The sequence below is a fragment of the Etheostoma spectabile genome, chromosome 16 (assembly GCF_008692095.1).
Source record: "Etheostoma spectabile isolate EspeVRDwgs_2016 chromosome 16, UIUC_Espe_1.0, whole genome shotgun sequence".
In the NCBI taxonomy this organism is placed as follows: Eukaryota; Metazoa; Chordata; class Actinopteri; order Perciformes; family Percidae; genus Etheostoma; species Etheostoma spectabile.
Window position 1 is genome coordinate 3,641,620 of NC_045748.1, and position 12,272 is coordinate 3,653,891.

Here is a 12,272-nt window from a genome sequence, read left to right on the forward strand (position 1 = left end):
GTGGTCTAGACCTACTCTATCTGTAAAGTGTCTTGAGATAACGCTTGTTATGAATTGATGCTATAAATAAAATTGAATTGAATTTAACTAATCCTAGAATAATGTTTTGTATTATTGATGGTTTGCCAGGTCATCTTGGTATTTAATTGGCACGGTAATATCAATTTATTTGGTCTATTTAGCACCTCTGCTTTAAGAAACAAACTTCTTGGCATTGCAGTTTTCTGCTCTTTATTTCTGCCAGAGCGACAGTGTGATGTTGCCTAATGGCTAACAAAAAACACACACACAAGAAAGCAAAAGTTTGGGGCGCCCAGATAGCTCAGTTGATAGAGCGGCCGCCCAAATGTAGAGGGAGGTCCCCTCTCTCACCCCTTTCATGTGCTTCAGCTATCCTGCAAAGAAATAATCTTTGAAAAATACTAAAGTTCTCTCACTTTCCAAACACATGGTTTATTGTCATCTACCAAAAATTATTCCATATTGCATTTAGGAAATTGGACGATTTTCTTTGATTAAAGTAGATAAGATTACTCCTACTCCATTTTTCCGTAATTCTAAAAAAATAGTGCTTATTATTTGAGCGATTTGAGCTTCATTCTGTTTCTCTACAAGCATTGTTGTCACTTTCCACCAAATTGCAAGGTTGGAAACTAATCTGTAAAATCTGTAATTTACGGCTTTAAATTATAACATAATTTGAGTGGATTTACTTCAAGTGGTCCATCATTATATAACAGTCATGTATGCCCACTGTACATGAGTTATTATTCTCTGACATACTGTGATATGGAGATTAGGAACAGTCCCGAGCTAGCCACTGAGTGAATTGCATGTTACATTTATTTAAATATTGCTTTGCAGAGTCTCCAAAGCAACAGTATATCTGTCCTCATTACTTTGATATGATATTGCCCTAAGACAGATCAGACAGCAGATGCTAACTACTCCACTAAGCTTGAATAACCCCTAACATCTTTGCCCAGTCTTATTTCTCATTGCTGGGTTGATGATGTTCTTGCAGATATGCTTATTATGGTCTGTCTAAGTATAGAAAGTTCTCTGAGTTTGGCTGAAAGCCTAGAGGATCAACATTATCATCGTGGGCCAGAGAAGAGCTGCCCAGAAGCTGGTCCCCAGAGGCTGCTTAATGAGAGGACAGAGAAAAGGGAAGAGGAATTGAAGCACCTGAAAGCCTGCTGTACTCTCAGCGTGCAGCCAAAAAAACGAAAAAAAAAAAAAAACCTGCAGTGAAAGTGTTGACATGGCCACGGGGCCTCTCCAGACAATGCCACGACCTCTTCCTCCCGGCAAGTAGGCAACACCGTTTATCCAACATGTTAGCCCCGTAGCGGCGGTTAGGTTGACTTAACACGAGATGACTCCAGAGCAAAGGCGGAATTCCTGAGGATACGCGGTTCATCTGAGAGGATACTGGCCCCCTTAGCATCCCATTTATTGTGCTGTTAACATGACAAGACATATAACCACCTCTGGAATACACCATGACAGGTAGTGTGATGTTATTGCTCAGTAGCAGGGCTACACAATGCATCACAATTCTGTAACAGTATCCTTCAAGGTGTTGAGTTGTAGAAATACTCCTCTCTCTGAAAGGCCTGGAGCTACTCCAAGCTAAGAGTTTTATTTTTGAATCCCTGTAAGGTGCATGTGGTGTTTAACCAAGATTTTATTGTACAGAAGCTACATGTCAAACTGTTGACCATCAAAAATGAGTAAAATATAAAACATGGAGGCTGACACATCCATAGAGGCTGTGTATTTGTTCCACGTATTAATCACTGTATGTCTCACATTGAGTTGCGCTTTATAAGGCTGCAAATATCCTTGTAGGGAGGAGGGGAGTGGATAGCCCTAAACAACAAGGGTTTTAAAGCCGGGACACTTTCACCCAGGAAACAGGTGTTAAGTGTCCAGGGGTCTCATTTATAAACGTGATGTTTATTAAAATTTAAATACATCTTTTTTTAAGTTGATGCATCACACACATTTTTTCATTACACATCATCCATGTTATCATGAAGATTAAATCCAGCAGTGCTATTTGTGCTTGTACTGAGTGACAATTGTTCTATAAACCCCTTGCAAAATCTTAAAAGAAAATTTGTTCTTAATATTTAATTGACGCGGTTTCACCATCACATTGTCTGCTACAGAGCGCAGGAGGATGAGAGGGCCCGACCAGATGGAATACAGGATACCATCAAAACCCTACTATTAGATAATGGTAGGACACAGTGTAAATAACTAAATATCTGTCTTTAATAGCTTGCATATATCATCAAATGTCAAACTTTGGAAAGTCCATCCATTAAGCTCTCGCTCAATTGTTACACTTAATGTCCTTGTTATCGGCTTGAAATGTAATACTGTTTGCATGAAGAAAAGTGTGTTTGCCTATTAGACTTCCTTCTTCAAATTGTATCTTGGGGTGGAGGACACCACTAGTTGATGCTATGATTTTGGCAAGGTGTTAACAATCAGAAATTGTTGTAAACATTTATATACTGCGGTGACCCCCGTGCTGCATGATGGAACTGCTGGCACTGCGGGAGGACTATGCCAATGGAAGAATCAGGAGAGAAAGAGACTTTGGGGACTATGATGATGACTTGATTTAAATTCCTTGAAGCTTTGCTCTCGGATCTATGTACTGAACAGGGTCCAGTAGAGAGGGAAACGCACCGGAACCGTGCCATCTCGGTCCGATTACAGGTCCTCGCCACTTTGGAGCAACTGGCTGTTTCCAGAGAGAAATGGTAGACAGCCAAGTGTTTTATATAAATATTATATATAATCTTCAACTCTATTGCTAAGGCTTGTTTGGCTATAACATATATAGTTCTGTTAAATCTTATCTTATAGGTCTGGTATATATTGAAGCTGTCCCAGAGTGCCGTAATGCCGGCCGTTTTGGATGGTATTATTTATTTAGGTAGTCTATACATCAGGTTAAGCAATTCAGCAAGTTTTTTGCTTTTTCCCCGCCAGTCGTCATGATTTGGTGCAACGAAAGAACAACTGCATGCCAGGGTCATTAACATACTGATCAGCATTCATGAGGTGCTTCGCATTGAGTAGTAATGGTTAAGAAATGTGCATGTACAGGGCGGAATAAGAGACTGATTCACGTTCGTACACTTGTGGGTCATTTGTGATTTACTTAAGGTCCCATGGCATGAAAATGTCACTTTGAGGTATTTTAACATTAAAATGAATTCTATGGTCCCCCAGTGGCTAGAAAGGCCGACAGGTGTAAACCGATCCTGCTCTGCCTTTGAGAAACTGAAAGCTCAGATGGGCCAATCTGGAATCTTGCTCCTTATGAGGTCATAAGGCGGCCCTGGTGTTGCAACACAAACAACTGTCTTTTCTATGATTGTAACTTGTCCTTTTGTTGTCTAAACTTTTGCTGCATGACGGTCACCTTTGTCGCGACCATCACCTTACAGTGACCTGTACCCGGCTTTCCAGTGACCTTTTCTCAGCTAAACTTAATTGTAACAACTGCTAAACATAATCAGGACGTGACCGGTCAGCAGTTGCCTTTCTTTTGTAAGATATCATATGGATTGTTTAGCTTTAGTTTGATTTCATCCAAACCGGTTAATTGGAACGGTTGATCCATTTCACTGACATCTTTGACTGTGAGAAAAGCCAAATGGCAAAACAAGCAGCAAGAAATGATCGGAAAAAAAATACCAGGATAATTATCTATTTTTAAGGTTCTTTAAAGTTCTCTCCAATTGTATTTCACTGACCGCCCTATTCGTTGAGCTCTACAGGAGCAAAGGCTCAAGACAGTTGGTGTTCAGGGAAGCTCCACTTTTTGTACCCGCATGTGGAAGTCTCCATGTGTGTAGCATCGGCCTATGATCCTTGTCAGCAGTGTTGTGTGTTACTTTGTAACGCGTTACAGTAACATTGAAACGCGCTACTGATAATTTGGTAACGCCAACAACAAGCACATGCATTATGTTGTGAAGTAGGGTGTGCATGGTGTGAAGCGAGAGCAAAATTTAAGTTGGCTCTGGCCTTCTGTACCCTCTGCAGGAAATTATAATGCAATAACGGAAGCGCCCTCTTTTTTCAAACTGACAATATAAACAAATGATGGATAGCAATAATCGGAGCAGTCAGCAGAGTGCATGGAGAGCCTTAATGCTCACAACACGATGTTGAAACATTTAAAGAGAAATGAAATGGGGATAGAGCCAAAATGAAAAATAAAAAAGAACCTCTTCCAGAATTAGCTACAATCATTGTGAGGTTAGAATCAAGGACTGGTTAAGAGAAAAAAATAAATAGGGTGGGGGGGCAGTGAAAGGCTGCATACTCTTTGCTTTCCTCCCTCTCTGACGCTGGTCCAATGCAATGTTTGTACCTGACGGTGGGTGCAGGTGCAGTGTTGGCCTGGAAGTCCCATCTCACTGCTGTGTCGTATCCTTTTTTTGTTTGTTTCTGTGCCTCATCTGTTTCCTTATCTCTTTTTCATTGTCCGGGCTACTGTGCATTCTGCTGTTTCATCCCAGCACCAATTGCACCTGATCTGATGAGAAATGAATTCTATTTTGCACATAAATAAATCGATATCGTCTTTTTATGTGTGAACTTAAGTCGTTTTAACATTCAACAAAAGAGGATCCCCAACCAAAAAATAAGTAATCTAACTCTCTAACCTTAAAGGTGCCCTGCCACACAAAAGTATTTTTACTTGCATTTTTTGAAATATGTTAGGTCCATATGTTACTTCCTCTGTCAGCTCTAGCCACTGAAAAGAAATATGCGGAGAAATTTAGACCAATTACAAAAGCTGGTCAGTCTGACGTCATGTCATTACTATTCATGAGCTCGCCCAGTTGCGCTGGGTAAAGGATACTGATAGCCAGGCTCTCATTGGCTAGCTGTTAGCCAATTAGAGTCAAGCAGCTTAGCTCGTTGAGTATTAATGAGATCTGGCACAAATTGAGTCTGCCCGCAGGCTTTCTATACAACGCTAGAATGGCTTGAAACAAGGTAACCAAGGCATTTTTCCCAACAAATGTTACAGAGTCCATGGAAGAACATCAGACATTACCACAAAGTAATGAAATAAGTGTGGCAGGGCACCTTTTTAAAGTTTGTGATTGTTTCATCTAAGCTAAATAAAGAGACGTTATACAACTACTTGGAGCATTTTAGGCTCTTTCAGACTGTATCCTTCAGTCTTTCTGCACTCATGAACCATGTTCAGGGTAGGCACCTATTTTCAGGAAACATGCTCTGATAAACCCAGTGTACTCCACCTGTCCAGTAACAGACAGACAAAGTTAGTGACTAAAGTAGCTAAAGAAGAATAATTGTAACATCTAGCAGCTGAGGAACTATATATATGCACAAAGCCACCTCAGAAGCCATCATTGGAAACTGTTTGGAAAAGTGGAGGCATTTTTAAATAAAATGTTGTGTAATGTTTGGTATGTGATTCTAACATGATCTCTTGATACAGTGAGAATCTAGCTGCTGTGCAAGGTAAGTGTTTGTCTGCCTGTCTATCTGTTAATATGCACAAGTAGACAACACAAGAACCTGACAAGTTTGTTTGTCCCCTTGTTTCTTTCTGCTCATTGGCTGCCAAATATGAACACAGCTTGAAACGAAATTCACTATAACCTTAACTGAAAGATACATATATAAAGTTATTAGATATATGTATATATATAAAAACAGTTTCACGAGTGTCACGACTGAGAGTTTCTGTTGTAGAGTTTCCTGTTTTATTTTGTAGTCTGTTTTCTCCCTTGTCCTGTCTTGTTTTACTTCCTGCTTTGTATTTTCTCTCCTGTCTGATTGTCTATGCCGCCCTAATGTGTTTCACCTGTTCCTAGCAATCGTGTCACCTCTCCCTTGTTTCACCTCGTTACCCTGTGTATTTAGTCTCTGTGATTTTGATGGCTCTGTCTTGTCGGATCATTGTCGGTGCATGATATTGTCTTCTTGCGGTGCTCTTCCTGATAATTTGTTCCCTGTTATTTCTTCTGGTTATTCTTCGTTGGTTTCTGCCTGACTGAAAGCCTCTTTGAGGACACCTTACTTTTGTAAGACAGTTGTTTAATAAATTCTCAACTCTGAATTTTGGGTCCAAGCTTCGCAATTCTTGACACAAAGAATATGAACGCATTTGAACTAAAACTGAACTATAGACGTGGAGGAAATTTGATAAAAGTCACTCTGCCTAATAACCAGGTCAATACGCTGAACTTCTGCCCACTGAACCAACTTGACAGGATGAGAGATGTCCATGGCCAAGCCAAGGTTTCTTTCTACTCATTTTCTCCCCCCCTTTAACCCTTATACTGTCTTCACTTTTGGGAGCCTTCTCGTACCCATCGGGTCACATTGCCCCCTGACTTATTTGGGGTTTTCAAAACAATTCTGAAATAAAATGTTACTTCATAATCTATTGACAAATAGTGTCTTTATCTCAATTTCAAACAATTGAGATAACATATGTTAGGGAACGCAATCAGTCTCTACTAGCAAAAAATTTAAAATGGAAGTGTGGTTAATTTTTTGTCATAAGTTATAATTCATGTTAAAAATCCACTATGGAAAAAAAAACACAAGTAGTCATATCCAGGATAATTTTCTGAATTGAGTCAGGAATACATGTTTATCACAGACAATAAGGTAAGGCCATTGATTGATTTTCAGGTAGAAAGAATGTACTTGTACCATTTTCTTCTTGTAGAAATTTGAAATGCGTCAATTTGAAAAGGGTTAAAGTAAGGGTGTGATGTTGCTGGTGTGGGCAGACATGTTATAACTCTCCAACATGAGTCTTGCTTGGGTTCATAACTTTGTGATTGCAGCTTTATTGACTACAAACAAACACGCCCCTGCTGCTCTATACGGCAGAAAACAGGGACAACAAGGGCCCACAGGGGTCAGTGGAGTCCTCCCCTCAGAGCCACTTCACGCCACCTTGGACTGACCTGTTATTATGTATGATTTGGAAGCAGAATGTTTAAGCCGTGTCAGCTGGCTTAAATAACACCATCACCTGAACAAGCGGGACTCAGCAGAGAGATTTGGGGGGGGGGGTGGTAGCCAGCGTGTTGGCTGCTCGCTGTCTCGCTTGCTGAAGGACAATCTTTTTATCACCCATGGCCACCAATGTCAATATTAATATAAAGTGTCCAGGGAGCAACTCTGTGAGCAAAACTCAAATAAACAATGACAAAAAAAACGGTAAATATACATTCATAGAAAGACAAACACACAAAGGTACACACAGGCTCGTCCCCCGGTTTTGTGACTCTTTGTGGTTCTTTCACCCTTTTTTGTTTTTTTGTCTCTTTGCAGTTGCTTTGTGTTTCTTTGCAGTCAATTTGGGTCTTTTGTGGTCGGTTTGTGACTCTTTCTGGTCTTTTTTTATGTCTCTTTGTAGTCGTTTTGTGTCTTGCGACCATTTTCTGTCTGTTTGTGGTATATATAGTGTCTCTGTGGCCATTTTGTGTCTCCCTGTGGTCTTTTGTGTCTCTCTGTGGTTGTTTTGTGTCTCTTGTGGTTGTGTTGTCTTTCTTTTGTGGTCAGTATCAAATAAACAATGACAAAAAAAACGGTAAATGTACATTCATAGAAAGACAAACACACAAAGATACACACACACACACAGACTCGTCCCCCGGTTTTGTGACTCTTTGTGGTTGTTTTACCTCTTTTCGTTTTTTTGTCTCTTTGCAGTTGCTTTGTGTTTCTTCGCAGTCAATTTGGGTCTTTTGTTGTCTGCTTGTGTCTCTTTCTGGTCTTCTTTTATGTCTCTTTGTAGTCGTTTTGTGTCTTGTGGTCATTTTCTGTTTGTTTGTGGCATTTGTAGTGTCTCTTTGGCCATTTTGTGTCTCCCTGTGGTCTTTTGTATCTCTTTGTGGTCTATTTGTGTCCCTCAGTGGTTGTTTTGTGTCTCTTGTTGTTGTGTTGTCTCTCTTTGTGGTCAGTATCTGTCTCTTAAAGGGACATTCTGCAGGTGAGACTTTGTGCTCCTGGGCCTGTGCCAGATAAGCCTGTTGAGTAAACCATCCTCTCATGTCGCAATGAATAATCCAATAACTGAGTACTCATTTAAGCTTCCAGATTTAATAAACAACCATCATAATAAAAAGGTCCTTCATATATTTTGACACCAACCAACACCAGGCCACAAAAGCTGTGAGTGTAATTCACCTGCTTTTATTGGAGAGACAATTATACAACAGCCTCACTACTGTGCAGTACAATTGATTCCCATTTGTTAAATGAGGGAGAACATTCAAGATCGTTTGGTGCTTTCCACTGGATTGCTTCCATGCATCTGATGTACAGTATGGCCGTAAATAATGCAAATGTCTAAATAACAGAAGGTGATGGTTATCAAATATGTTAATAGGCACTTAGAACAACATATTCAGCACACAAGGTTTTTGTTTTGTCAGTTTATTTTGATTACCATAAGATAATTTGGGGAAAAAAATATATATTTTCTGACAATAAAGTCACACCTCATGTGGTATGGCATGTGCACACCACATGTGATGAGGGGTTTTTAACACACACAGCAGAATGGGTTTTCATTTATAATTCCACTGTGCTGGGTTTTGCCACCAAGCCATGCATAGATCAGAGTTTTAACAACAATCTAGGATTATTTAGCATTGCCATTGTGTTTTATGCCTTAGTTTAGAACGGAGCAGTTTGTTTGTGCAGGTGGGAATGCAGCAATTGCACTCGGACGTTACCAAAAGCCAAACAAGTGTAAAGAGACCTTAAAGAGGAATTGGTTCCTACAATCAGGTGTGCTTTTCAGTCTGCGATGATGCAAAGCATGCAAACTGCAGCAGCTTGAAATATTCCTTTCACTTGAATTTCTGTGGTCAAACCAGCCACCACTAAAGTTGGAGACAGATGCTGGAAGAGCAGAGCAAAGTCTTGGTGAACAGAAAGTCGCTCGCAAAACAGTGTCTGGAAAATAATTTAAATGAAATGAGCTGGTTTGACCGTGAAGATGCAAGAAATATGCACTAGTCCAGAACGCAGGACCTCCTTCCTGTACTTACTTTCTTACTCCCGCCCCCGACATTGACAGCAGATACAGACATATACACAGACATACACACAGGTACGTATAAACGAACAATTCTGAAAACTGTCAGCTGTGCACAATGTTATTTTTTAATTTTGGAGAGGTTGAAATGTCCATTTATGAAAATAGCCAGCCATGTGTGAGCGTAGCATTGGAGTGTCTACACTTTCACTGCCGCCGTTGAATGACTGTAACGGCACTATAGCTGTCATTATGATAGGAGAGGGCAAATTCAGAGGTTTATCTATTGTGCAATGACGAGTTATAAAAATGACAGCCAAGAACAATGCTGGGTAGTCTATTATAAATTATATTGAGAGGTAGAAGATTTTGGATGCAGACCTTTGTCAAGTCCAAGACCAGGACTGGTTGGGTCAAGACCGAGTCCAAAGAAGTTTGAGTCCATGTCAAGATCGAGTCTAAATGAGAGACAGTCAAGACCGAGAAAGAAAGGATTAAACTAGGCCACATTATTTACTTTAAGTATAACAATTTCACTAAAGTCACATGACGCTGAAGTGCAACTTTACATGTTAGATGTTGATTCTTTTTATTCTGGTGTCCAGAACAAAAACATTCTCGAGTGCCGATGGAAAATGTAACAAATAACAAGCAACACAGGTATCACAAAAAACTGACATGTTACTTGTGACTTATTACTTATCCTAAACAACTCATAGTACAAATTGCTTGCTTACATTGCGTCTGTTGTCAAAAAGAATGTTCTTGATGCCTGATGATTGAGGCATGTGATGCATATGTTCTAGATGGATTTTGAATTAAACCAATATCTGTTTTTTGACACATCATAAATGTTTCTTTTTTAAGAGGAAGTTCATTTAGAAAAGAAGCTTATAGTGCTGGAGTCGGTTGAGACCAATTAGAAGATATGACGAGTCCAATGGCCGAGAGCGAGACAATAGAAAAAAATTCCGGACTCAAGTACTACAGCCCTGGCAGCTTGATATAAAACTTAAGTCCAATTCACTACAATATGTATTTAGGTGCTTTCTGTGCAATCCTAGATCAGTAGTGGTGGCCTGAGTCTACATTCTCATCATAATGCAAAGAAAATAATGCAATAATTCAATATAAAGCTGCGGTCAGTTGAGCCCAATTCACTTTTTTTTCCGTGAGGAAGCCACCTTTTTAGACTTCAGATAAGTACTGCAATATAAACAGATTATATTTAGAGATTAGCAGAGTAAAACCTTTCAACCTTTAAACATATTGTACATGCATTCATTTTCTGTGCAATATATCCAGTAGCTTGGATTCCATAGCCTATTCCCATTGCCCAACCCATGGAGGGATGGCACATTTCCTTCCTTGTCAATTGTGACTTTTGCAATGCTGATGAAATGAGATTCACAAAAATGGACTAAGCCAATTCTGTTTTGTAGTGATTAAAGTCTTGTGCCAGGTACACTCCCAAGCTCTTCTACAGTGCTAAGCTTTCAGTTCTTGGAATGAGACTTGAGAGCATGAAGTGAGAAAACAAAGATGCTGCAGAAACATTTTTTTTGGCATGTCACACTGATCCATACAAAGAACTGAAAGAGAACCGGGGATGTGGAGTAGAACTACTGGGAAATATCTCTTGGATATCTGGCAGCATGGAAATAAACAACCCCTCCTTGCTATTATCTTTGTCTGGGCTACTTGAGATAATGTCGGCTTGGAGGAGTTGAATAAAAACATACTCTTTCCAAATAATCCATGCATCTGATTAGCCTTTGGCTGTTGTTGGCGGACAGTGAAGTGGCAGTATCTCTAACTTGAAAGGGAAAGAGATGCATAATCGTGTTTGACTCTCTTCTTATTTGTGCAGTTTTAAAAAGACTCTCCTGCACACATACCGTATGTCTACCAGAAGTCATAATCAATTCAGCTGTCTGCGGCATATTCAAATGCTATTGTCTAAATCTATCAATTCAGCTGATAACCACAGGGGCTTTTGATGTCGAGACAGGGTCAGAACACATCCTGACTCAGCTTAGAGAATGGGGTTTCTCCAGCTTAAAGCCCATGTTGCAAGTTAACCACCACTGTTGATTATTGGGTACAAAAAGCACTCAAGATATGTATATCATTTTTAAAAATGTCTCCAAATAGTGTTGAAAGTTAGTTTTTGGTCATTTTTGGTATTCGCAGGTTTATGGAGTCAATTCGGCGATGACGTCACTCAAGGGAGTTCCGTCTCAGCCTGGCACTAGAACTACGGTGACTGACTGGGATGAGGAAGAGGAGGATAGGCCAGCAGCCGAATAATTACGAACCTGACAGACTTGACAGGGCAAATGAGGAATTGTCAAGATTGTGGGGAAGTCTCCTTTATTTACCTCCTTTATTTAGCAACGCAGCAGTGCATACAATGATTTTACTTTTTACTGTCAGTGAATAGCAGCGAGTGAACGTCAACGTTTTCTCTCGATCTAGTGACAGGGATCATGTTGTTAGTTCAGATAAGTACTGGTACACTTATCTAGATATAAGAATAGAAAGCATCCCCGAGTGTTATTTCTAAGTGTTTACCTCTAACCTCCGGTGAAAACGTGTCGCTGTTTGGCCGGTGCTTGTGTGTGTGGCGGCGAAGCTGCGGTGAAGAGCTGGTGCTGTAGGCAAGTAGCCTCCGGTCGGGAAGCTCATACCGCGCACACTCGGGCTACTCTTCATTTATTTTTAACGTCATAAATGAAAATAATGTCCAGGATCTCAGGGCAAAGAAACGATATGCGTGTCTCCATTTCAAACATAACTGCAGGTTGATTGTGGCGACAACGCCGTCGTGGTTAGCTTACCGAACCTCTACTGCCGAAGTTGCTGGCTACACAACGTTAATCCGCTAGCATCCGTACAGGCTAACTATGGCCAGTTAGCTTTGTGTGTAACGTAACAAAAACCCACCCATCTCGTAGGAGCGAAGCTTATTATTCCATTCACTACAATTATGGTACAAAAGGTGCACTAATGCCACATGTATGATGTTGACAACATGGACGCATATATAGGCAACACCAAAGGCAGTTGTAATATTTATCTAGCAGGCTAGGCTAACGCTGTTGTGCTAACGTCCGGCGGCGTAATATTAGCTAGCTCTAAACTTGTGAAAAGCCGAACAACATCCCCCGTCTAAGCTGTTTCACTTTCAGAT

General features: G+C 40.3%; 1 long non-coding RNA gene across 1 annotated transcript in view; it reads left to right on the top strand.

The window, feature by feature from the left end:
• The first annotated feature begins 2,402 nt into the window (after nucleotides 1–2,402).
• Nucleotides 2,403–12,272, top strand: part of LOC116704112 (uncharacterized) — a 12,403-nt gene continuing 2,533 nt past the window's right edge. The window contains exons 1-2 of the long non-coding RNA XR_004335598.1: nucleotides 2,403–2,510; nucleotides 5,533–5,536. This is a non-coding gene — a long non-coding RNA (uncharacterized LOC116704112). The remainder of the gene's footprint in view (nucleotides 2,511–5,532; nucleotides 5,537–12,272) is intronic.